The sequence below is a fragment of the Gorilla gorilla genome, chromosome 7 (assembly GCF_029281585.2).
Source record: "Gorilla gorilla gorilla isolate KB3781 chromosome 7, NHGRI_mGorGor1-v2.1_pri, whole genome shotgun sequence".
In the NCBI taxonomy this organism is placed as follows: domain Eukaryota; kingdom Metazoa; phylum Chordata; class Mammalia; order Primates; family Hominidae; genus Gorilla; species Gorilla gorilla.
Genome location: NC_073231.2, coordinates 90,000,892 through 90,025,433, shown reverse-complemented (window position 1 = coordinate 90,025,433; position 24,542 = coordinate 90,000,892). Strand labels below are relative to the sequence as shown.

Sequence of the window (24,542 nt, the reverse complement as noted above, 5' to 3'; positions counted from 1 at the left end):
TTTAATAGATTTTCAAAAAGATTTTTCTTGAACAAATGTTGCTGTATGCCCTTAGAACAATTTTCAAATACTTTATACGGTTGTCTTTTTTAAATGTAATTTTTGCCAGTTATGGTTGTTTCACTGGGAAATGGGTCTATGGTCTGCTCACATCACCGTGCAGATGTGAAACTATTAACGAATATTTTTTTAAAAATTATATCCTTTGTATTCTTGATTGTGCTAGGCAAACTGGGGGATAATAACGAATTCATTTAAAAGACATAATCGTGTAGCATATAATGTAGCTGGGGAATGAGATTCACATAGGCAAGTAAATAGAAACAGTTGAAGATAATATATAACTGCTAAGCAAAGTATTTTAAACTGTTATTGTCAATAAAGGCAGACATATAAAGGATGTGAAAACAATGCATGTGGGTATAGTGTGGTTCAATAGAAAGAACACCGATATTAGTGCTAAAACCAAGGAATAACCTGATTAAGCCCACCAAACTTAACCTGTGTTGCTTGCTTTTAACTGCTTACTTCTAAGTGGTCTAGGTGCAAGTCACATAGCCGGACAATAACTAAACTTCCACTACCTTCTTTACAGACAATATCTCTGACTATGGGTCACTATAGTAATGAGTGCTTAAAGTTGTTTTTCAGGAACTAGAGGGCAGCTCTTGTCCAGTTCAAGCCAGTTGAGAATACTGACCCTCCACCTGGGTTTGCACAGGTGCCTGAAGAGACATCTTTTGACATGAGAGGGCCAAAAATTCTACCTGCAGGTCATGCTAGTGCTGCCTTTTTCTGAACATGCATCCTATAAAGAGCCATGTTGCTCAATTATGCTTGCACAGAACCCTGATTACCTTTCCTATCCACCAATTACCATTCCCCAGACATTAGACCACCCCGTTTTCTATTCCATAAGTACCTGCCCCCGACAAGCCCTATTTTCAGTGAGGCAGATTTGAGATTTGTTCTTCTGTCTCCAGGCTTGGCAGCCTTGTGAATAAACTCTTTTCTCTTTTACAAAACCTGTTGTCACACCGATTGGCTTTCTGTGTGTGCGAACAATGAACCTGGTTTAATATCAGTGCCATTAAACCTGGATTCTAATCCTGTTTCTATATCTAGATCTATGAAGGTCTTAGCAGATATAGGGATGGTTAAAGTACACTAGTAAGAGATGATAAAGTATCCTGGGGCTAGCAACAGTGGAGAGCCACTACCACTATTAGACATGAAGGGGCAAGGAAAAGGAATGGTTATGAGGAATCAGAGAGAGCTGTAGTTCTAGCTGTAACTGTAGTCAAGCGCTTCACGACAGGAAGCTGAGGCTTTCACTTCTGGCCTTTATTTCTGAACTCCAGTAGAGGAAACCAGCTGCTGTCAACCTGTGGCAGAGCAGGAAGGAAGTCAGGGAATAAACACCATTACCTTTCTCTTCTCTTGCCCTGCATTTTCCTCCTGTTGTCTCTCATTGACTCAGTCCAGCTGGAAACCACAGGACAAAGAAAATCCGTTTATGTGAGACAAGGAGGTCAGCTGCCTGCGTGCACAACATGGTAGGAAAGGGTGAAGAATGGATTTGTAGAGCAATGTAAATATCCAGAACAATCACTCACTAGTTACATGACTTAGCAAATCACTTACATTCACTGTTTCCATTTATATAGTTATAAAATATTAGGATAAGAATATTATACTGGAGAAGAGCAAGAGACAAAGTCGAGGATTAAAAAGTTTAACCATATCCTATTTTTCGAGAGCATAAAACATCTGAAAGTCCTATAAGATATTTTATGTGAAATTTTATTTATATTTTATGTGCTCCTTTCTTGAATTTAAAGGCATTTAGTGCATGATGAAACTTATTTTATTTCTTCTAAAGTCTGTATCAGTTATCCAGAGGCAAATAATTCTTTTGTCAATTAATTTTGGTAAAAAAAGGCATATGCTGCCTTGGTGAAAATTTTGGAAAAAATGTGTTTTTGAATATGCTATTCGTTTAGAACTGTGCAGTTAACCAAATTATGCTACTTTACATGTATTGCAAGCTACCTTGGCATTGCTCTCTTCTCTTACAACACAGTCCCTTCTGAGCATTCAGGAACACATGTAACTGTGGTTATGCGCTGTACGTGAGGAGCAGCTGCATGGAAAAGTGAAGAGACTCAAAGAGAATGTGCAGGTGGCACTGTTTTTGCCAGTGGATAATATGAGTATTTTAAAAGCTAGCAACTTCTTGGTCATTTTTCTGGTCAAGTGATTTATAAGATACTTAGTTTTTATAATTTTGGGTCCAATTAAGTGTATCTGCAAGTGCATTTTATGAGTGCTGGATAAAAATTAATTAAATTCAGTTTGAATCTTATTTAAAAAAATGGTTCCGTTGGTTTCCGTTGGTTTCTTCTCTACGTGACCACCCTGCCTTCCCCACATTACCTAGGGCAAGTCATTTCTACTTAATGTTTTTTGATAAAATAGGGACTTTCATTCTGAATCTCATCAAGTGGTTTAGTAGAGTATAAACTAATCTTATCTTGAGTAGAAAGACTAAAGAATGAACCAATCAAGAATAATAACTGTAACAACTTTTCAAGACATAGACAGTAGAGTAAGATATAACTAGAAACAACAAAAAGTTAAAAAGCAGGTGGATAATGTTAAAGTGTAGAATTTTTGTTAGTTTTATTTTTGCTTCTTTGTTAGCTTATATGTTTATGCAATCACTGTTAGGTTATTATAGTTAAAACTTATGGGTTATAAGATATTTGTAAGGTTAACGGTAACCTCAAATCAAAAAACCTACAACAGGTGCACAAAAATAAAAAGCAAAAAAAATTAAAACCTACAACATGTGCACAAAAATAAAAAGCAAAAAAATTAAAACACACTACCAGAAAAACATCACCTTCATTTAAAGCAAGACAGAAAGGAAGGAAATAAGGATGAGAGGACCACAAAACAACCAGGAAACAAATAACAAAATGGCAGGAGTAAGTCCTTACTTATCAGGAATAATAATGAAGGTAAATGGACTACACCCTCCAATCAAAAGACATAGAGTGGCTGAATGGATTTAAAAAGAAAAAAAGACCCAATGATCTGTTGCCCACAAGAAACACACTTCACCTATAAAGACACACATAGACTGAAAATAAAGGATTGGAAAAAGATATTCCATGCAAATGGAAACTAAAAAAGAGCAAGAGTAGCTATACTTACATCAGACTAAATAGATTGCAAGACAACAACTCTAAAAAGTGACAAAATGTCATAATATCATGACAAAAGGGGTCAATTCAGCCAGAAGATATAAACATTTTAAATATATGTGTACCCAACACTGAAGTACCAAGATATATAAGGCAAATATTTTTAGAGCTAAGGAGAGAGAGAGACCACAATACAATAATAGCTGGAGACTTCAACACCCCACTTTCAGGATTGGACAGATCTTCCAGGCAGAAAATCAACGAAGAAAAATTGGACATAATCTGCACTATAGACCAAATAGACCTAATAGATATTAATAGAATATTTTATCCAATGACTACAGAATACACATTCTTCTCCTAAGCACATGAGTCATTCTCAAGGATAGACCATTTTTTTAGGCCTCAAAACAAGTCTAAATTGAAATTATATCAAGTAACTTCTCCGACCACAATGGAATAAAACTAAAAATCAATAACAAGACAAATTTTGGAAACCGTACAAACACGTGGAATTTAAACAATGTGCTCCTGAATGACCAGTGGGTCAATGAAGAAACTAAGGAGGAAATTTTAAAATTTCTTGAAATAAATGATGATGGAAACACAGCATACCAAAATCTATGGGATAAAACCAGTGTATCATTCTTTAGTCTTCCTACTCAAGCTATGAGTAGTTTATACTTCACAGGTACGATGTTACAATATTCTGTATTTTTATGTGTACTTGCTATTTCTAGTAAGATTTGCAACTTCAGACGATTTCTTATTGCTCATTAACATCCTTTTCTTTCAGCTCCTACAGCAAAAGAAGTACTAAGAGGAAAGTTTATAGTGATAAGCACCTACATAACAAAAAACTTCAAATAAACAACCTAATGAGGCATCTTAAGGAATGAGAAAAGAGCAAACTGAATACAAAATTAGTAGAAGAAAAGAAATAATAAAGTTCACAGCAAAAATAAATGAAGAAAACAATACAAAAGATCAATAAAATAAAAATTTGTTTTTTTGAACAGATGAACAACATTGACAAACCTTCAGGCAGACTAAGAAAAAAAGAGCAAAAACCCAAATAAATAAAATTAGAGATGAAAGAGGAGACATTGCAGCTGATTTCACAGAAATTCAAAGTATCATTAGAGGCTGCTATGAACAACTATATGCCAATAAATGGGAAAACCTGGAAGAAATGGATAAATTTCTAGAAAAATACAACCTACCAAGATTGAACCATGAAGAAATCCAAAACCTGAACAGATCAATAAGAAGTAATAAGATCGAAGCTGTAATAAAAAGTGTCCCAGAAAAGCAAAGCCTAGCATTCAATGGCATCACTGCTGAATTTTATCAGACATTAAAAAAGAGCTAAACCCTATTCAAATTATTCCAAAAAACTTATTCTACAAGGCGAGTATTACACTAATACCAAAACCAGACAAAGATGCATAAAAAAAGAAAACAATAGGCCAATATCCCTTATGAACATCGATGCAAAAATCCTCAACAAAATACTAGTAAACCAAATTTAACAGTACAATAAAATGATCATTCATCATGACCAAGTTGGATTTATCCCTGGGATGTAAGAATGGCTCAAAATATGCAAATCAATCAATGTCATACATCATGTCAATGAAGGACAAAAACCATGTGATCATTTCAATTGATGCTGAACAAGCACTTAATAAAATTCAACATTTATTCATGATAAAACCCTAAAAAAATTGGATCTAGAAGGAACATACCTTAGCACAATAAAAGCCATTTACAACAGACTCATAGCTAGTATAATACTGAATGAGGAAAAACTAACAGCTTTTCCTTTAAGATCGAGAACATGACAAGGATGCCCACTTTCACCACTGTTATTTAATGTAGTACTGGAAGTCCTAGCTGGACCAACAAGACAAGAGCAAGAAATAAAGGAAATCCAAATTGGAAAGGAAGAAGTCAAATTATCTTTGTTTGCAGATGCTATGATCTTATATTTGGAAAAGCCTAGAGATTCCACAAGAGAACTATTAGAACTGATAGACAAATTCAGTAAATTTGAAGGATACAAAATCAACATATGAAAATCAGTAGCATTTCCATATGACAACAGTGAATCTGAAAAAGAAATCAGGAAATTAATCATATTTACAATAGCCAAAAACAAAATAAAATACCTAAAAATTAACCAAAGAAGTCGAAGATGTCCACAATGAAAAATATAAAACACTGATGCAAAATTTGAAGAGAATATAAAAAAATGAAAAGATATTCCATGTTAATGGATTGGAACAATCAATATTGTTGAAATATTCATACTACCTAAAACAATCTATAGATTAAATGCAACCCTTATGAAAATACCAATAACACTCTTCACAGAAATAGAGAAAAACAATCTTAAAATGTATATGGAACCATAAAAAACCCAGAATAGCCAAAGCTATCCTCAGCAAAAAGAACAAAACTGAAGGAATCACATTATCTGACTTCAAATTGTACTACAGAGCTATAGCAACCAAGACAGCATGGTACAGTCATAAAAACAGACACATAGGCCAACGAAACAGTATAGAGAACCCAGAAACAAATCCATACATCTACAATAGACTCATTTTCAACAAAGGTGCAAAACATATACATTGGAGAAAGGATAGTCTCTTCAATAAATGGTGCTGGGAAAACTGGATATCCTTATGCGGAAGAATAAAACTAGACTCCTATTTCTCATCACATACAGGAATCAAATCAAAATGGACCAAAGATTTAAATCTAAGACCTTAAACTGTGAAACTACTCAAAGAAAACCCTGAGGAAACTACCCAGGACATTGGTCTGGGTGAAGATTTCTTGAGTAATACTCCACAAGCACAGGCAGCCAAAGCAAGAATGGACAAATGGGATCACATCAAGTTGAAAAGCATCTGCACAGCAAAGGTAACCATCCACAAAATGAAGAGTCAACCCAAAGAATGGAAGAAAATATTCACAAACTACCCATCTGACAAGGGATTAATAACCAGAATATATAAGGAGCTCAAATGACTTTATGGGAAAAAACCTAATAATCAGATTGAAAAATGAGCAAATATCTGAATAAACATATCTCACAAGAAGATATACAAATGGCAACAGGTATATGAAAAGGTGCTCAACATCACAGATCATCAGAAAAATGCAAATCAAACTACAATGAGATATCACCTTACTCCAGGTAAAATGGGTTATATCCAAAAGACAGGCAACAACAAATGCCAAAGAGGATGTGGAGAAAAGGGAACCCTTGCACACTGTGGAATGGAAATTAGTACAGTCACGATGGAGAACAGTTTGGAGGTTCCTCAAAAAACTAAAAATAGAGCTACCATATGATCCAGCAATCCCACTGGTAAGTATATACCCAAAAGAAGGGAAATCAATATATTGAAGAAGTATCTGCTCTCCAGTGTTTATTGCAGCATGATTCACAATAGCCAAGATCTGGAAGCAACCTAAGTGTCCATCAATGGATGAATGGATAAAGAAAATGTGGTACACATTCCATAAAAAAGAATGAGATCCTGTCATTTGCAACAAGTATGGAGCTGGAGGACATTATGTTAAGTGAAGTAAGTCAGGCACAGAAAGACAAACTTGGCGTGTTCTCACTTATTTGTGGGAGCTAAAAATTCAAACAAACTCATGGAGGTAGAGAGTAGAACAATGGTTACTAGAGGCTGGGAAGGGTAGCAGGTTAGTGAGGAGTAAGGAGGGAATGGTTAATGGGTACAAAAATATAGTTAGAATGAATAAGATCTAGTATTTGATAGCACAACAGGGTGACTATAGTCAACAATAATTTAGTGTACATTTGAAAATAGCTCAAAGAGTATAATTGGATTGTTTGTAATACAAAGAAAGGATAAATGCTTGAGGCAATGGATCCTCCATTTACCCTGATGTGATTATTATTTGTTGTATGCCTGTGTCAAAATATCTCATGTACCCTATAAATATATGTAACTACTGTGTACCCACAAAAATTAAAGATTAAAAAAAGATTAATTATAACAAGAGATCGCCTACTAAGAGGCAAAGAGAACTCCAAGGAATATAGTAATAGCAGATATAAGGAACAGCTACTACCGCTAGGACTGAGGCAGAACACCCAAGGAGAGGAAATCCCCACAGTCATCAAAGTCCACTTTCAACCCCCCACCCGCATCCCCAGGCTGAGATCCAGACCTCATTGGAGAGGGTGTGGGTGTGGCCTGTTGAATACAAGATACACAATGCCAGACGGCACTCTGGCAAAAGTTACTGAGAGGCCCCTTTATGGAGCTGGGGGAGGCTCTCTGTGGGGAGGTACTGTACTGGTGATATCTGCTGGGAGGCTATACTCTGGTGGACATGAGGAAGTCATTCCCAGGGAGATGCCACACTATGGAGCTTACTCTAAAGCTGCCCATGGGGGTAGTGTACTGAGAAGTGGCTCTGGTTTATCAGGAGGTGATGCCACTGAAACTTGCTGAGGGTGAGCACTGGGGCTCCCACCTGTCCCTGGCCACTGGATGCTAGAGGTGCAAGCCCAGAAGAAGCCTATTGGATTCTTCCTCCCCTCCCCTCTCTTCCCATCTCTTCCTCCCTCCCTTTCCCCTCTTCTTCCTCCCTCTCCCCTTCTCCTCTCCCCTCCCCCTCTCCTCTCCCCTCCCCCTCTTCCCATCCTTCCTCCTCTTCCCTTCCTTTCCCTTCCCCTCTTCCTTTCCCTTCCCCTCTTCCTTTCCCTTCCCCTCTTCCTTTCCCTTCCCCTCTTCCTTTTCCTTCCTTTCCTTCAGCTCCCCCTCTCTCTGACTCTTCCTTTCTCTCTCTCTCTCCCTGACTCCTCTATACCCCTTTAACCAAAGTCAGTTTCTTTAGAAGACTCAGGACACTTCTTGTGTGTCTGGGCATGGCAATTTGTTCATCAGTTTCCTATGAGCATATTAAAACACTAATTATAACTATGAAAACGTACAGTTGGTGTATAGTTAGCTCTTACACCATATCGGCTGATGGGAAGTAAGACTGAAAAAAAAATAGAATAATGTCTTTCATTAGATTAGATTGTGCTGTGTGCATTTTGTATCATGTTTTCTTCTTTGCTCTTACATATAAAAAGCAGTGTTTCTACATAAGATTTGCATGAGTGAAAAGAACACAAGGTTAGGAGATATCATCCTGGTTCTGTCCCCAAGTGGTATCGTGACCCTAAGCAAATAACACTTTCTTTGATTTCAGTTTTCTCATCTTTCAAATAGGAATAACATTTATTCATTCACATACTTGTTAATCCTGTCTGTAAACATTTTTTAGGTTGCTTATTTTGTGTCGGCCGCTGTGCTAGCACTGGAGATTTGTAGCTTACTAAGTCATTACCTGTCTCCTTAGGGAGCCACCTTGTAGTCCTAAAAATAAAATATAATGCCCCATTTTAGAGAGTTCTCATAAAAATCAAATGAGATGATGGATTATAAATACTTGAAAAAGATAAAAAAAATCACTCTTCAAATGTAAGAGGTTGTACTGATATTAATATCACAGTCATCACAACCCCAGAATGGCAATTAACTTATTGTGTTTTTTATTTCATTGACATTAGGGCTAACAGGAGGATTGTAAGTGATTCAGGTAAGGACCAGAGCATCTATATTCCCAAAGAATGTTTCCCATAAATTAACAGTCATTAAAATTAACCTGTGAAGTTAATTATGGTATGTGACACAGATGGCTTTAAGCTTTATGCAGTTATGTTCTTGACCAGATGAGGTCTTCCTTTTATTAGTTTATGAGTCACAGGGCAAGTGTGATGGTGTGCTAGGAATGCTTAATCAGGATCAGGAGCTAGAGTTACTTCTGGCCTTGGGGGGAAGAAAAAACCTTTTCGGCATATTCATTTTTGTTTTTTATTGTGAATAAAGCACCCTTTATTGCTGCTCAGGGTGCAATAAACCTCTCAAATCCTTGGGCCCTGGATCTTCTGTGACCTGCCCTTTCATCTCTGATGCTTTCGCTTCTGGAGTTTTGACAGTGTCGGATCTCCTTCATGCGCTCTTGCTCCTCTTTGCTCTCTCTCTTTTCCTTTATCAAGGTCTCACCAGCTCTCTGGGAGGAGGATTGCATCATCCCAACCACAGACTACCCGGAGCTTTGGGTGCTCTGTAGCTGCTCATGTCCTTTCCAGTCCCTTCAACCAAGGAGAAGAATGACAGATTGCTGGCTGAGAGTATCCAGAGTGGCTGTTAGCTAATGATTGCTATAAATTCTGATAATAATAATAGCAATCATAAATAATATAAAACAGTAGCACTGCAGCAGCTGGTATTCATGCTGCTCAGACTCTTATTTAAAGAATTTTAACTTTTTTTTTTGGAGGAGACTTACAAGAATCTTGGGTCACATGGTACCACGTGGCCACAAGGACTTGACAAGTAGTAATGAGCAGGGTTTCTTGAAGGGCAGACAGAAAGATAGGGACAGCTGTCCTGGAGAGTCACCCATCCTGCATCAGAACCGAATAAGTGAGAAATAAACCTTTGTTGTGTTAGGCCACGGAGGTTTTGGGTTTTGTTTGGTACATTAGTGTAGCATGACCTATCTATACTACAGTCACTCACATCTCTGCTGTTATTTATTTTTTTAAATAAGCTTAGCACTGGAGACCCCATGGCTGGGTTAACTCTAGTTAAAAATATTTGTTACGGCTGGGCGCAGTGGCTCACGCCTGTAATCCCAGCACTTTGGGAGGCCAAGGCAGGCGGATCATGAGGTCAGGAGATCGAGACCATCCTGGCTAACATGGTGAAACCCCATCTCTACTAAAAATACAAAAAATTAGCTGGGCGTGGTGGCAGGCACCTGTAGTCCTAGCTACTCGGGAGGCTGAGGCAGGAGAATGGCATGAACCGGGGAGGCGGAGCTTGCAGTGAGCTGAGATAGCACCACAGCACTCCAGCCTGGGTGACAGAGAGAGACTCTGTCTCAAAAAAAAAAAACAAAAAAAAATTTGTTATTCATTGTGCTTTTTAAAAAAATCAAGATAGGGTTTGTGTTTTGAGATATTTTGCGGTAATGTAGTAACTTTTAGAAGCTTAAACTATGAGCTTCAGGGCACTTGCACATATTGTAATTCTAAATTCCTAAGAGAAGGTTGCGGTACTGGAAGAGCTAAGCAGCTTCCCAACTCCCATCCAAAGCTGACTTGTGGGGAGTTAATCCTACATAAGAAAAATCTTGTTTCTCTCTGGCATTTCAGAAGCAAAGCTTATTGATCACGAAGCATGACAGTGGAAGAATTTCCTGAAAATGGAAGGAGGAGATGGTTTCACAGCAAAGCTACTAATCTGAAACAGTAAAAGCAACAAACAAATGCCCACTCCCCTTAGCTGACCAGAACACAATCCTTGTGAAATATGAAAACAATTAGGTACATGTAACACAGGAGTTTGTAGGATATAAAGACACTGTTTTTCAAATTTAATGTTAACAGTGGGATTATTTGTTTTCCCTGCGACAAATTTCTTTGTGGGAGTCTGATATATCAAATAGGATTGGTAAAGTGAAACAGGCACGGGCATCTAGAATTCTGCTGCTTCGTACTGCCCCTTCCCAGTCCCCAGTGGCCAGGAGATGCCCCACCAGAGCTCCAGGGCTCTCAGATCATTGTTTGAAAACTACTCATCAGAATGTCTCTTTGAATCAGAGCTTGGATTTCTGATGCATCGGACATTTAAACTCTCCCCGTTTTGCCACCTCACTTGCAGTGAGTTAACCTAAAACATAAAGGGAAAAAGCAACAACAAAAAAGATCAAAAAAGCCCAAACGATCAAAAAAGGCACGCTGAAATCTGTGTCCTCACCTATTCAGAAAGTCAGGGGAAAAAAAGATAAAAGAATAAATCCTAAGCAAAAGCAACTTTCCATCGAGATGACAAGTAAGATAGCTTCTTCCCTTCTGCATGTGAATTGCAATTCCGATATATGATCTGTGACATGATAATCAATCAGTCTTAACTGCATTTTGCAGATAGTAGCAGCTGTGGAGATGGGTGCTGAAGTTGATGTTGCCCAGTGATTATGTCATTTCTGGCAAACTCCCCTCAAATGTGCTTTGATTGATGTGGTTGTTCTTTCCTCTGCTAAGTTGACGTGTACTTAACCTCAGGCAGGAATCACGGTCAAGTCCATTTAGGGGTCAGATCCGATGCAGCCATGGAAAGCTAGGGATTCTCAGTCCTGTCATCCCTTGATTTTACTTTTCTAGACGCTAAGTAAAAAAATGAGAGGAGAAGGAAGGGAAGCAAAGGACAGGAGTAGAGACTGCTGGTGTCAAGGACAACAGGGTGGAAGGCCACATGGAACATCACAGTCATCTTGAGTACCACTGCATGCAAGGACAGCTACCTGAAAGTCAATGATGCATTTAAGATTTTTCTTCCTGGCCCATAATTCCCATTTGGTTGAGAGTATAGCTGCATTAAGTATTTGGTAAATTTGCTGCAGGTGGCCCAGAAAACCTCCCCAGCGCTAACAATCAATTACCTCTCAGGACAGAAGCTGCTTCCTGTGCAGGAAATGTGAGATCTCTGCTCAGTGACAGAGGTTCAGGAATTTCTTAGGACCTATGGATCTTCCAGTCCAACTGAGTGCAGAAAACTGCCAGGTTTCATCTTCCTCCTTCTCTACACCAAAAAACCTGAGACCAGGATGCCGTGTAGGTGCTTCAGTTGGGAGATGATGCCAAGAACCACAAATGAGGAAACGGTAATGTGGGTCAGAAGAGAGAGAAAAGCCAATAAGGGTCTATTTGTAAGTGGGCTACCACCACGGGCAGGTGGGGCTCAATCCCTCTGGGGCCCTCACAAAATTGTGTATCTCATGAAAGGACATGGAAGCTGGGATATTTGTCCAATCACTTCCTTCTCTTAACAGGGTGGGGGATGCCTCAAGTGGCATTAACCCCACAATTCTGGTTATAACAGTGCAGCAGGGAGTTCTCCTGGTGTCAGAGAAAGCCTGGTGGCTGAGAAGAGAGACTCAGGAGCTACACAGAGGTGGGATACTGTTCAAAGCCCAGGAATTGTCTACCCTGGCCTGCAGGTAAACTCAGCTGGGTCAAAGTGACAGGAGGCTGTGGTATCAACAGTGGCTACTATAGCCTCCTAGAACCTGAAAAGGACTCAAATAATATAAACACATATCATTCATAGTGTTGCATTAGTTTTACACAATAAGATCAAATATAAAAATATTTATTGTAATCTAAAGTAGTTTACAACTAGGCGATCAGTCCAAAGTGGACAGAGGCTGCTAAAGAGAAGAATACAGAGAATAGCATAGAGAAAGAGGAAAATAGGAAGAGAAAATAAACTTCTATAGATTTAAAAAGGTTGGTTCATTGAGAATATAATTATTGAGCACGACTTATGTGCAGGAATCTGCTCTAAGTTGAAGGTAATAGAGTAATGATCGAAAATCACAAAGTTCTATGTTCTCATGAAGTTATATTCCAACTGGAGGTAGACTGATCATTAGTAAGATAAATAAGTTTACAGAGTGCTTGATAATCATGAGTGCTAAGGAGAAAAACAGCAGAAAATGGGACTAGGAGGTGTGGGCTGGGGGAGGGTGTTAAAATCTTAAATGGGGCTGGGCTTGGTGGCTCACCTCTGTAATCCGGGCACTTTGGGAGGCCGAGGCGAGTGGATCACTTGAGCTCAGGAGTTTGAGACCAGCCAGGCCAACATGGTGAAACCCTGTCTCTACTAAAAAAACCAAAAAATTAGGTGTGATGGCATGTGCCTGTAATCCCAGCTATTCAGGAGGCTGAGGCAAGAGAATGGCTTGAACCCGAGAGGCGGAGGTTGCAGTGAGCCAAGATCGCGCCACTGCACTCCAGCTTGGGAGACAAATGAGACTCAGTCTCAAAAAAAGAAAAATAATAAAAAAGAAAACATTGTAAATGAGCTGGGCAAGGAAGGCCCACTCCTGGGCAAGGAGGACTGAAGTGGGGAGGGCAGGAGGGAACCCTGAGGGTATCTGGGGAGGAGCATTCTAGGTGGAGGAACAGCAGGTACAAGACCCTGAGGTAGGAACATGCCTAGCAAGTTGGGGAGCATCAAAGGAGGCTCATGTGGCTGTAGCAGCATGATCCCAAGGAGAGTAGGAGGGCCTCAGTTCAGAGAGGAAATTGCAGATTAATAAGGTAAGCCAGATTCCAACTACAGGGCCTTGTGTACCTTTTTAAGGATTTAAGTTTCTACTCTGTGAGATTGTTATCAGACAGAACTTGGGTCCACTTGCCCAGCACAGCAAAGCCAAACACTGAGAAGAGAAAGTGAGGCATTTACCACAGGGTGCCAAGCAAGGGGAACTAGGCAGCTCATGCTTAAGACCCAAACTCCTCCATGGCTTACAGGTGTTTTTAAAGGCAGGGAGGCAGAGGTTACAGGCAAAGTCATAAATCAATGAATGGAGGCTATATATTGGCTTGACCTAAAAAGATGGGACATCTCAAAGTGGCAACCCACAGGTCATAAATGGATTCAGGGATTTTCTGATTTGCAATTGGATAAGGAGGCACAGCTTTGTCTAAAAGTCTGGGATCAGCAGGAAAGAGTATTAGCTCTGGCCTGTGAGTGTGACTTTCCCCAGTCCCCCCAGGATGAAATTTGAAAATAATGGCAGAGTTCAGTCCTCAATTCTCCCTTATCTGAGGTCTACATGCCAGGAGACAGCATTGTTATTTGGTTGGGGTCTGGGTTTCTGCAAAACAATTCAGGGACATGAGTTAAAATGTTATTTTTAATTTCTATAGGGACCCTATGGAGGGTCTCTGTTCCGTCCCACCCTGAGGAAAATGTTTCATACAGGGGCTTGATTTCTAACCCATTCCTGGCCGGCTAGAAGATCTGGAGTAACTTGGGCATGGATCACTCCCACCAGCTTCTCTAAACATTTATACTTTGAGTATTTTTCAGGTTCAAAGATAAAACAAGCATCTTAAAATTCCATTTAGGCACAGTAGAATAAGTCTAGAGATTTCTCGCCCTCAAAGAATCTCGGAAGATCTGTGAAATATGCTCTATGCATTCACCTGACCTCTGCTTTGAGACCACCAATATTTTGATATTATATTGTCATATATATTGGTTAGGGTATTTGGTTGTAAGCAATAGGAACTAATTTAATAGACACAATGTGAGGTGGCCTATAGAGAAGCAATCATTGAAGAACTGGGCTTTGAGAGGGGTGGGAACTAGGGAAGTCCAGGAGAACCAGGTAATGGGAGTATGAATTAAGAATCTCAGAGGTACAACCCTTTCCGGGTCAAATCAGCTCCAGTCACTTTCTATTTTTTAGTTTTCCTGTTTCTGCAAAATATCACACAAAGTTCAAAATCTTGGTGGAGGGTCTCTAGACTCATTGAAGACCTGTGTTCAGTGGGCTGGAGCAATGAATGACAGTCCTACAAAGACTGCACACAATGAATGAGAGATAATCCCTTCATATGAAACCTAAGTACTATCACCAGAGAAATATGGAATAGATGCTAAGCAGACCCATACAATAAATGTCCACTGGTCTACAACTGTGCTATCCAATACAGCAGCCACTAGCTAAATACAGCTATTAAAAGTAAGTCATATGAAAGAAAATGTAAATTCAGTTCCTCAAAAGTAAGTCATATGAAAGAAAATGTAAATTCAGTTCCTCAACTGTATCAGTCACATTTCAATTGCTCATTAGCAACATGTGGTTAATAGATTCTAAGTTAGCACATATATAGAACATTTCTATTGCCATAGAAAGTTCTTTTGGACTGCACTGGTATATGTAGTAATATATCTATCTGTACACATATTCCAAGCACTTTATACCACTTTTTATAAAATAAGCCCTCACTTTCATTACATTATTTAACTCATATTTCTACCTTGTGTTATAGATAGAAAGTATATTATTATTTCTACTTTATAGCTGAAGAAACTGAGTCCAAAATGGATAGAGCAACTGACACTAAAGATCACCTAGCCAGTCCGAGATCACACAGTCAGTATTAGGACTGGGGCCTTGTGCCTCCCAGTGCAGGGTCCCTCACACCAGTCATGACATAGATGCCCAGATCATGCATGACTTGATGTAAAAACAACAATTTTTGTTGTCCCAGTTTGAGTCCTTATAAATTTCTCCTGTCAAAGAAATAAACATGCAACTCTCACGAATTATCTTTTATGGAGCTTTTAAAGGCCACTTTGCCAAAGGGAGCTATATACCCATGACATAAATATGAAGATGGATTGACAGAAAATACTCTTTCACAGGTTGGAGGAAATATTGGGGGAAAGAAATTTTCTCAGACTGCCCTTCTGACGTGGCATGGATCATGGAGGTCAGCTTATCTAGCTTGTGCCCAGAGGTCTGTTTACCTCAGCTGTGTCTTGTGACTGATAGGAGAATACAGTCTCCCAGGGTGTGATTTAAGGTGGAGCTTATAGGTCTACAAAGCTCAAGCTCTTATCAAGCTACTACGGCATGATAGTACAATTATAAAGAAAGTAGACTAGTTTCTATAAGCTGTGTATAAAACCAGGCCCACCCTAACAGTTGCAGGGCCTAGGCCAAGAGTGTATGTAGAGTCTCATATACCGTAAGTCTAAATATTTCAAAGTTATAAACCAAGAAGGGCCTGTGGCCCAAACTGTGTTCCCACCCTAAGCCTGGTAGGGGCTTCTCACAGGTGTCCTTGGAGTCCCTCCAGGACCAGCCCTGCTGCTTGCCAGTCTGCATGGTCACCTGGATGTGCTGAGTCAAAGGCAGGTGGAGCTGGGTGAAAGTCTGTGGTTTTCAGTGAGGACTGGAGATTCCCAAATCTGGGATTGGGAACTGACTCAGCCAAGCACCTCAAGGAGCTAGGGTGCTCCTTGAGCAGGTTTCTCTCCTCCTTATTTCAATTTTCTGATTAAGAACTTCTAGACAGTTCTAAGCCCCTTTCAAACAACACACGTTTTTAGCAAATGAGAAGAAGAAAGCTTGGTCATGTTAGAAATAGTCCTGTCCAGACACACACTTCAGAGCAATCTGGAATGGCCATTCCCCAAGCATGGGCTGCAATTCCTTTCTCCCCCGTGTCTCCCTAATGCCCGTACCCACTCGTCAGCTCTTAGTTCAGCACACTGGCCTGTGGGTCCGAGTTCGGTGTGTGCCGCATCCCTCTCCTATAAACTCTTTTTGCTCAATAAATTACTGAATCTTCAAAAGAAAAATTTTTAAATAAGACCAAAACCACAAAACAAAGCAAACAGTGACCTGGTATTTTGGCATTCATTTTGTGTGGGGCCCTCTAAAGCAGAGGGTCCTGGAGGAGTCTCTTCAGTCCAATGGCTGAATTACTCAAAGACTCTTTCATACAAAAGTTAGCTGGGCATGGTGGCGTGCGCCTGTAGTCCCAGCTACTTGGGAGACTGAGGCAGGAGAATCACTTGAACCTGGGAGGCGGAGGTTGCAGTGAGCCAAGATTGTGTCACTGCACTCTAGCCTGGGTGACAGAGCAAGACTCCATCTCAAAAAACAAAACAAAACAAAACAAAAAAACTCTTTCTTTACTTTATAACCATATGGCAGGACATCTCAGTTCATCTATGACATGTGATTTTAAAGTAAATTCTGTTTAAAGTTATCTTTAAAATAGCTTTATTTTTGTTAAAATAGAGCCATATCTTCATCTGCGGGAAATCATATTGACTCCATGATAAGCTATATTCTGGAAAATAGTGCGCTGATGATTGCTACCTGTGAGTAGCTTACCCAACCCATAGGCAAAGAAGCAAAGAGAGAGGCATGGCAACCCCCAACGTGAGAGGCTTGTAGACAACCCACAGTTCTAGCAGATGTCAGTGTAATGGGGCAAATTTTATCCCCCTCAGAGCATGGCTCTGGGCACCACTGGACACATCTGTTTCAGGATAATTTGAAGTCCAGTTGTTCAGATGGAGTTGATCTTAAGACCATGGTGGCTACTGCTGAATTTTTTCAGATAAAGTTAGTAAAATCCGAAGTTCCACCCAGGTGGTTGATGGCAATATGAACTCTATATAAGACTGTCTGATGCCAAGTATCTTAGTCAACTCAGGCTGCCATAACAGAATACCACAGACCAGGTGGTTTAAACAGCAGATATTTACCTCTCACAGCTCTGGAAACTGGGAAGTCTGGGATTAAGCTGCCAGCATGGTCAGGTTCTGGTGAGGGGCCACCTCTTGGCTTGCAGGTGTCCACCTTCTTGCTGTGTGCTGTGTGTGGTGGAGAGATCTCTCCTTACAAGGGCCCTAATTCCATCATGAGCCCATCTAACCATGATTACCTCCCAGAAGCCCCACCTCCAAATATCATCCCATTGGGGATTAGGGTTTCAACATATGAATTTTGAGAGGACACAGACATTCAGTCCATAACACCAAATCTGTATTCATCCTAGTTCAGCACAGAGCAGAACCTATGTTTACCCAATATCCTTTGAATACTAGTTCTGACCATAGCGTTTTTAATTTAAAAGCTCTACAGTCATTTTTTTTGAATTATAAATGCAATACACACTTTTACTAGAAAATAGGAAAAAATTAAATAAAACTTATCCATAATTCCACCAATTTGAGACTAACAGTTGGTTTCTTTTCTTCCAAACACATGTGTATATAAATATACGCATATATACTTCCATAAACAACATATTTTTAAAATGAAATTAGATTCATACTGTTGAGGTTTTTTTTTTTTTATCTTACTTCTTTCAACATGCTTTAAATAGTAAGCTTTTCCCTTGTCCTAAAAAAATTTTTACTTCTTCACTTTTTAATGTTTTGGCTATCTGGACCATAAATTATCTGCATTTATATCTTATATTATTTAGAAAATAGATATCTGCTTTTAATCCCCTCGTTTTTAACTTTTAATTTTTCAAATGGATTTTAAAAGCTGTGTTTTTGCCAAGTATCAACTCAAGAAGGAAATGTTCTCTTTTGAGTTCTACCTTTGCTAGATGAAGACTGTGGCCCACCTCTCCTCTCACTACCCCTTCATGTCAAAGCCTTGGATTTGTGGGGCTTTGGATGTTGTGCTTATTTTTTGAAATAAAAATAAATGAACAATTTCCTATATATAGAAAATTATTATGCATATAAACCATGCATTTTTATCACAAAGGATTTTAGTTGTCAGTTTTCTGCAATATACTAGTTATTTTCACAAGGTGGAAATCCAGAGGATTGATTGGCTTGAATTCTGAATCCCTACATCCTCTATCAGCACCCAGTGTTCTTGCAGGTTTTCAAAGAAACTCTCCCTGCTATTAGGCTAAGCCTTTAGATTCAAATACTCATAGAGAATCTTAGCCCTAGGCTAAAAATAGGGCCCACCTTTAGCATGGGCCCTATTTTATTCCTTCTTTCATGGATATGTCTGGAGCAGTCTTCTTTAGTTCTGATTCCTGGCCAACATCATAGAAAGATGAATCCTTTAGGAAGTGCACCAAAGAAGGAGCACTTTTGAATAATGCCTAGAGCTCCTCATCTCTGCCAACCACCCCAAGTCTCTCTCTCTTTTTAATTTTTATTTTTTTGCTGGGCCCAACCCTTGTTTCTGTTTGAGCAAAATGCATGAACTTAGAACAGACATTCTTAAGCCTTGTGCTGTGTTACACTGTTGTACTATGAGCATTTGACTTATTTTTGCTGGAACCAAGAATATGTCTTGAAAGGCTGCTGTCTGTTGGATGAAACACTGAGCTAAGCAGGTCACACAACAGGCTGTAGAGTAGGAGCTCCAACTTGGAACTAAGGGGCATAAAGTGTGGTACCCTGCCCACTGGTGTCAAAGAAAAATTAAGCATTCAGTGGAACATGTGAGGGCTTTGCTTTCTGACAGTGTGGTTCTGGCTATACTGAGGGTTATCTTTTAAAACTAGCATGGTATAGAAGAGTGACCTCATGGACAGTGCAGTAACTAGATGCTTCCAAAGGGTGTGAGATGCTGCTTTTCTCTAGTAGTATTTGTGTTATAATTATTACTGGCTTGTTTGCCTTTAGTATTTTTTGAGTGCCAAAAATTATAGCATTCAAAAAATGTGCCACAAAAACAACAAAGTTGACAACTACTGATCTGGAACCTTTCTAAATGTGACCAGTCAGAGACCATAGCCAATATTTTCTATTGTCTATAGAATGGGATGGGCAGAGAAAACAGCTAACAAAAAAGGAAAAAACAACCCAAAATGTTTCATGGTTTCAGCTTTATTAGCATAACAGTCAAGTTGTTCTGGTTCCACCACTTTTAAATTAAGCGAAGGAGAACTCTCCCATCAATAGGTTCATTGTGATGCCAAACTTTACATATTTTGGAAAAACATTCATTTACCTGCCAGGCAAGCTGCCTCCTCTCTTAGAGTTCCTGGTAGGGAACTATAAGCATAAAGACCTTTCTGAGGAGGTTTTCCTTATTTTATTGACTGCCTCATATATTTACAACTTCCCAATTTATTTTTTCAGACTGCTAACTCCTGTGTTCCTAGATTCCCATTTTTCAATTGATTGTGGGCTTTTTCTAGGGTTACAGATTTAACTTCCATGCAAGCGGTGGGGTGTCCCACATCATGACCTTGTATATTCTAACTCTAAACACTCCTTATTTCTGTATGTCTCCAGACCAGCAAACTTACACAGTCTTGTTGTTATTGATATTTGCCCTTTGTGTGTTCCAAGAGCATGTCCCTAAGTGCACAGAAGATGTGATTTTTCTTCTGTCATTGTCTCCAAAACCTCTTCTTTCCTGCATCTGAAGTCCCCAGACCCTGGGTAAGATTTCTACTTTGTTGCACTGAGGAACAGAACTTTTCCCTTTTTATTTACAGAAGGGTCTGGCTCTTATCACCTCTGAATAGCATGCCATTCTCTTAGCCTCATCTAAGAAACAGACTGTAGGGGAAGAGAAGATCTAGAATGTTGGTCACCAATCAATGGCAGACATTATCAGGTAAGAAACCTGCCCACCCAAACTCTGGACCCTAATATGCAAGTCTAACTAGTTCCATAAAACCAATCCCTGCTAACCCCACAAACAGGTTGCCTGTAGTCTTACAAGTGGCCTCCTTGGTTTTTAGTGGCATAGTGCAGGTGAGCCATATATTATGCTTCTCAATTTATTTCCATTGGTCAGAAAACTGGTAAAAAATTCCTTTTCAATGGTATAGTTTTCGAATCTCAACAGAGACTTCTTTGGTCTTAGTGATGAGTCTTGATGGTATTTTGGCTTGCACGTAGTAACAATAATCAAGTCATTCGCCCAGTGCAAGATTTTGGTGTCTTTATTTTTAACTATTTGTATTGTGCATTATCACATAGATAACCATTTGTTTTGCTGGTCTCATTGCTCACTTAGAAGTCTGAATATAATTCTTTCTCAGAGTGTGGGAAATCATGGATTGATATTCTTAGTTTTTGATGTAGTGCTTTTTATTTTTAACCTTCTTAGACAATTTGTGAGCAAGAAAGTCAAGAACTGTGAGCCACCTGCCATCTTAATTTGACATCTAGTCTCACTACTTTCAAGCACCTCCACTTCAAAATACTCTTACAAGTGAATCACCATTGTTAAATGGATCTTTGAAGGAATTTTGACAACTAGACTGAAAACAATCTAGACATCTTAGATATTTGTGGCTTCACAGAAAATAAAATAAAACAACCCTTTTCAGCATCAAGTTATATTTTCCATAGCTACAGAATCTGGTAAATAACTATGTAACTCATTCATCTAGGTAGTTTGATACTACCTACTGATACTGGAGTGGGGGAGGGAAGTGCTGGGAAGGGAAGGGTGTGGTCCCTGGCTAGGGCTCCACCCCTGGGCCTGTGCCCATGAACCTAGGTGAGGACAGGCATTTCTGTTTTTGTGCCCAAATGTTGCATTTCCCAAGACCAACCTGGCCTACCACACCCCTATCCTGTGCCTATAAAATCTCCCAATACCCTAGCTAGCAAGCACACAGCAACTGGATGTCAAGAGGAACACACCAGCAGAATAAGATACAAGTGGCTGGGCATTGAGGGGAATGCTCTGGCGTAAGAGCACATCATCAGATGCCGGCAGGCCAGCAGGCTATTGACCAGCAGGACGTGGTGAAGTTTGGCTGGGGCAGTCGAAGGAGAGAGCTCCACTGCTGAGTGGCCAACTCCAGGGGAAAACCAACTTCCCACTCCATCTCCCTTCTGGCTCCCCCATCTGCTGAGAGCTACTTCCGCTCGCTAAAATCTTTGCACTCATTCTCCAAGCCTATGTGTGATCTGATTCTGCTGGTACACCAAGGCAAGAACCCTGGGATACAGAAAGCCCTCTGTCCTTGCGATAAGGCAAAGGGTCTAATTGAGCTGACTAACGCAAGCCGCCTACAGAGAGCTAAACTGAAAGAGCACACTGTAACACATGCCCACTGGGGCTTCAGGAGCTGTAAACATTCGCCCCTAGACACTGCTGTGGGGTTGGAGCCCCACAGCCTGCCCGTCTGCATGCTCCCCCTTGAGGTTTGAGCAGCGGGACACCAGAGAAGTGAGCCACTCTCCCTGTGGCACACCCTGCGAGGGGGACAAGGGAACTTTTCCCATTTTACTACCAAGGCCAGTGACATGAATGATCAAATACTAACCAGCTACATTTTATTTAATTTTTAATTTTTTTAGTTGTCAGAAGATTTTATTAACTGTAAGCCAGGGAATGGACTGATCGATTTTATCATGCAAATCAATGAAAAAAAAAACTCTTTTAGAAGGACACAAACACACACACGTGCTCACAGGGAAGCTGGTTGTTGGTTGAGAGTCAGGTCAGAACCTTGGAGAGCTCAAGATAAAGCGGGGGCAGAACCACAATCAGAAGCTTCCATGGCTGCCACCCACATGGATGAGTTTTATTTAATTATTTTTTTCCTTCAACTTTTATTATAAGCTCAGGGGTACATATGCAGGATGTGCAGGTTTGTGACATAGGTAAACCTGTGCCATGGTGGTTTGCTGTACAGATCTTCCCATCACCTAGGTATTAAACCCAGCACCCATTAACTATTCTTCCTGATGCTCTCAACCAGCTACATTTTAAACCCTATTTTCTCTAAAGATACATCAACAGATTAGCTTATTCTTCAGTCCTGGATCTAACATAATTTCTACAGTAAAGTGAAGATAAAGTTTATTCAGATTATTTGTACGAGTACTTTCTCATCAAAGTGCAGCAGTCTACTTTCTGTTTCCCATGGGTGATAGGAGATAGGGTTAATGAAACAGCAGTAATTTAGAGACCAGTTTTAGCTGCATATTGCAATCTTTCTTTAGAACTATCCTAAAAGCTGTCTGTTGCTTTGAAATGAATCTTACTTCCATTTTCTCCTCTTCTTTTGGACCTGCTCAGGAGCAATAAAATAGAGCAAATGTAAACAGCAGAAATGAGACAGAAGGGGACTTGGAGATAAAAGAAATTTGTTTCTTCTGCATTCTTCAGAATGCAGAGTAGTTCCTGGCAGAGAGTAGATGCTAAGTTAATGTTTGTCAAATTAAGTGCATAACCCGAATATTCAGAATAGAAATCTAAATAGTTTTTACTTGCCTGAACACAGGAACCTTACTCCTAGAAAATTTGGCTGGCTAGCAGAAACAACTTTAAGTGCCTTGAAAAAATAAGTAACAGATGATAGGTTGCTTCTAACTGGAGGCTGGTGGAAGACAACATCACATTAGGTCTAGGGGAGGATTATTACGTGGGAAGGTGGGCTTGAGTCAGTGATGGGTTGCGAGGATGCGGTAGTAACCAAACAGGTCAGCCAAGCCAGCAGCCATCAGGAATGGAGCCAAGGCAAACTTCAAGCAGACAATGCTGAGTACAAACTATGTCTACCTTCTCAGATTGCCTCCCACCTACCTTTCTCTTTATGCGTTGGTGTAATAGCTATGCTGATTAGCCTGTCTCCTTCTGGACGTGGGTGAAAGGCCACATTCTGGAGTTTAGGACCTGCTTTTTTAAGTGGTACTCAGGGGATTAAATGACACAATCCAGAAGTGTGTGTGAGGAGTGATTAGCTCCCTGCATGTAAAACTTGATAAAAGAAAAATGAAAGACAGGAGTCCTCTCTTCCTTCTTTCTTTCAAGGAATACTCCAAGGTGAGATTTCATTTGCACATTTTCTTAAGAAGTCATGAGAGCTGGGCAGACATGGTTGCATCCTGGCCCTTGTGTTGCTTCTTTCTCCTCTCACCCTCATTCTTCTAGCCTTTCATTTCCCAACTAAAGGGTCAGCCCTTTCATTCTTTCTTCAGGCTCTGCTTTCTAAGAAATCAGGAGTAAGGTACTGACTACCCCAGAGCTGTCTCACTTGGAGCTCTTTCCCTCAAGCTTTTCTGTTTAGTGTTTTTGTTTGCCATCCAAGGACATAAAAAGAGAAAGTCCTTCCTCAAAAACCATGCCCTCAGTCTCCTATGTTACTCCTTTTTTTGGTGCTGTGTAATAGTTATTTCACACCATAATAAATATTAGCTATACTTGCCATTGTACAGGTGTAGGGGAGGATGAGGAGGTTCAAACTGTATTCCCAACATCATAACTTCCTGTTACATCCAAGAGCTGTTGAACAATATCGAATTTCCCAACATATGTGTGATTGGAATCAAAGGAGGAGAAGAAAGGGAGACAGTTCAGAAGATAATATTTGTGGAAATAATGGCTGGGAATTTTCAAAAATTAATGACAGAAACCAAACCACAGATCCAGGAGTCTCAGAGAACAGCAAGAACAAAAAAAACAAAAACCACTCACTCCTGTCCCTACATACACATGCTGTGGCATAGCATAAAACCAAAAAAACGGATAAAATCTTAAAGGTAGTCAGAGAAAATGAAACATTACATAAAGAGGAACAAAGGTACAATGGTGCAAAGAATTACTGTAAACTTTTTGTCAGAAACTATGCAAGCCAGAGACAATGGAGCGACAACTCTAAAGTGCTGAAAGAAAAGCATTTGCTAACCAAAAATTCTACACCTTGTGAAAATACCTTAAAAACTCAAGGTAAATAAAGATTTTCTTAGACACACAAAAATGGTGAGAATTCATTTTCGGCAGACCTACTGTATGAGAAATATTAAAAGATGTTCTTCAGGCAGAAAAAAATAATATATCAGACTGCAATGTAGACCTATACGAGGAAATAAATTTCATTCTTTCTTTAAGATACTGACTACTCGAAAGCTGTCTCACCTAGAGCCCTTTCCCTCAACTTTTCTTTTCTTT

The 24,542-nt window shown here is 39.7% G+C and overlaps 1 long non-coding RNA gene across 1 annotated transcript in view; it reads left to right on the top strand.

Annotated features, from left to right (window-relative positions):
• Window positions 1-20,966, top strand: part of LOC109027973 (uncharacterized) — a 131,134-nt gene extending 110,168 nt beyond the window's left edge. Inside the window, exons 4-5 of the long non-coding RNA XR_010135005.1 lie at window positions 20,122-20,243; window positions 20,742-20,966. This is a non-coding gene — a long non-coding RNA (uncharacterized lncRNA). The remainder of the gene's footprint in view (window positions 1-20,121; window positions 20,244-20,741) is intronic.
• Window positions 20,967-24,542: the final 3,576 nt, after the last annotated feature.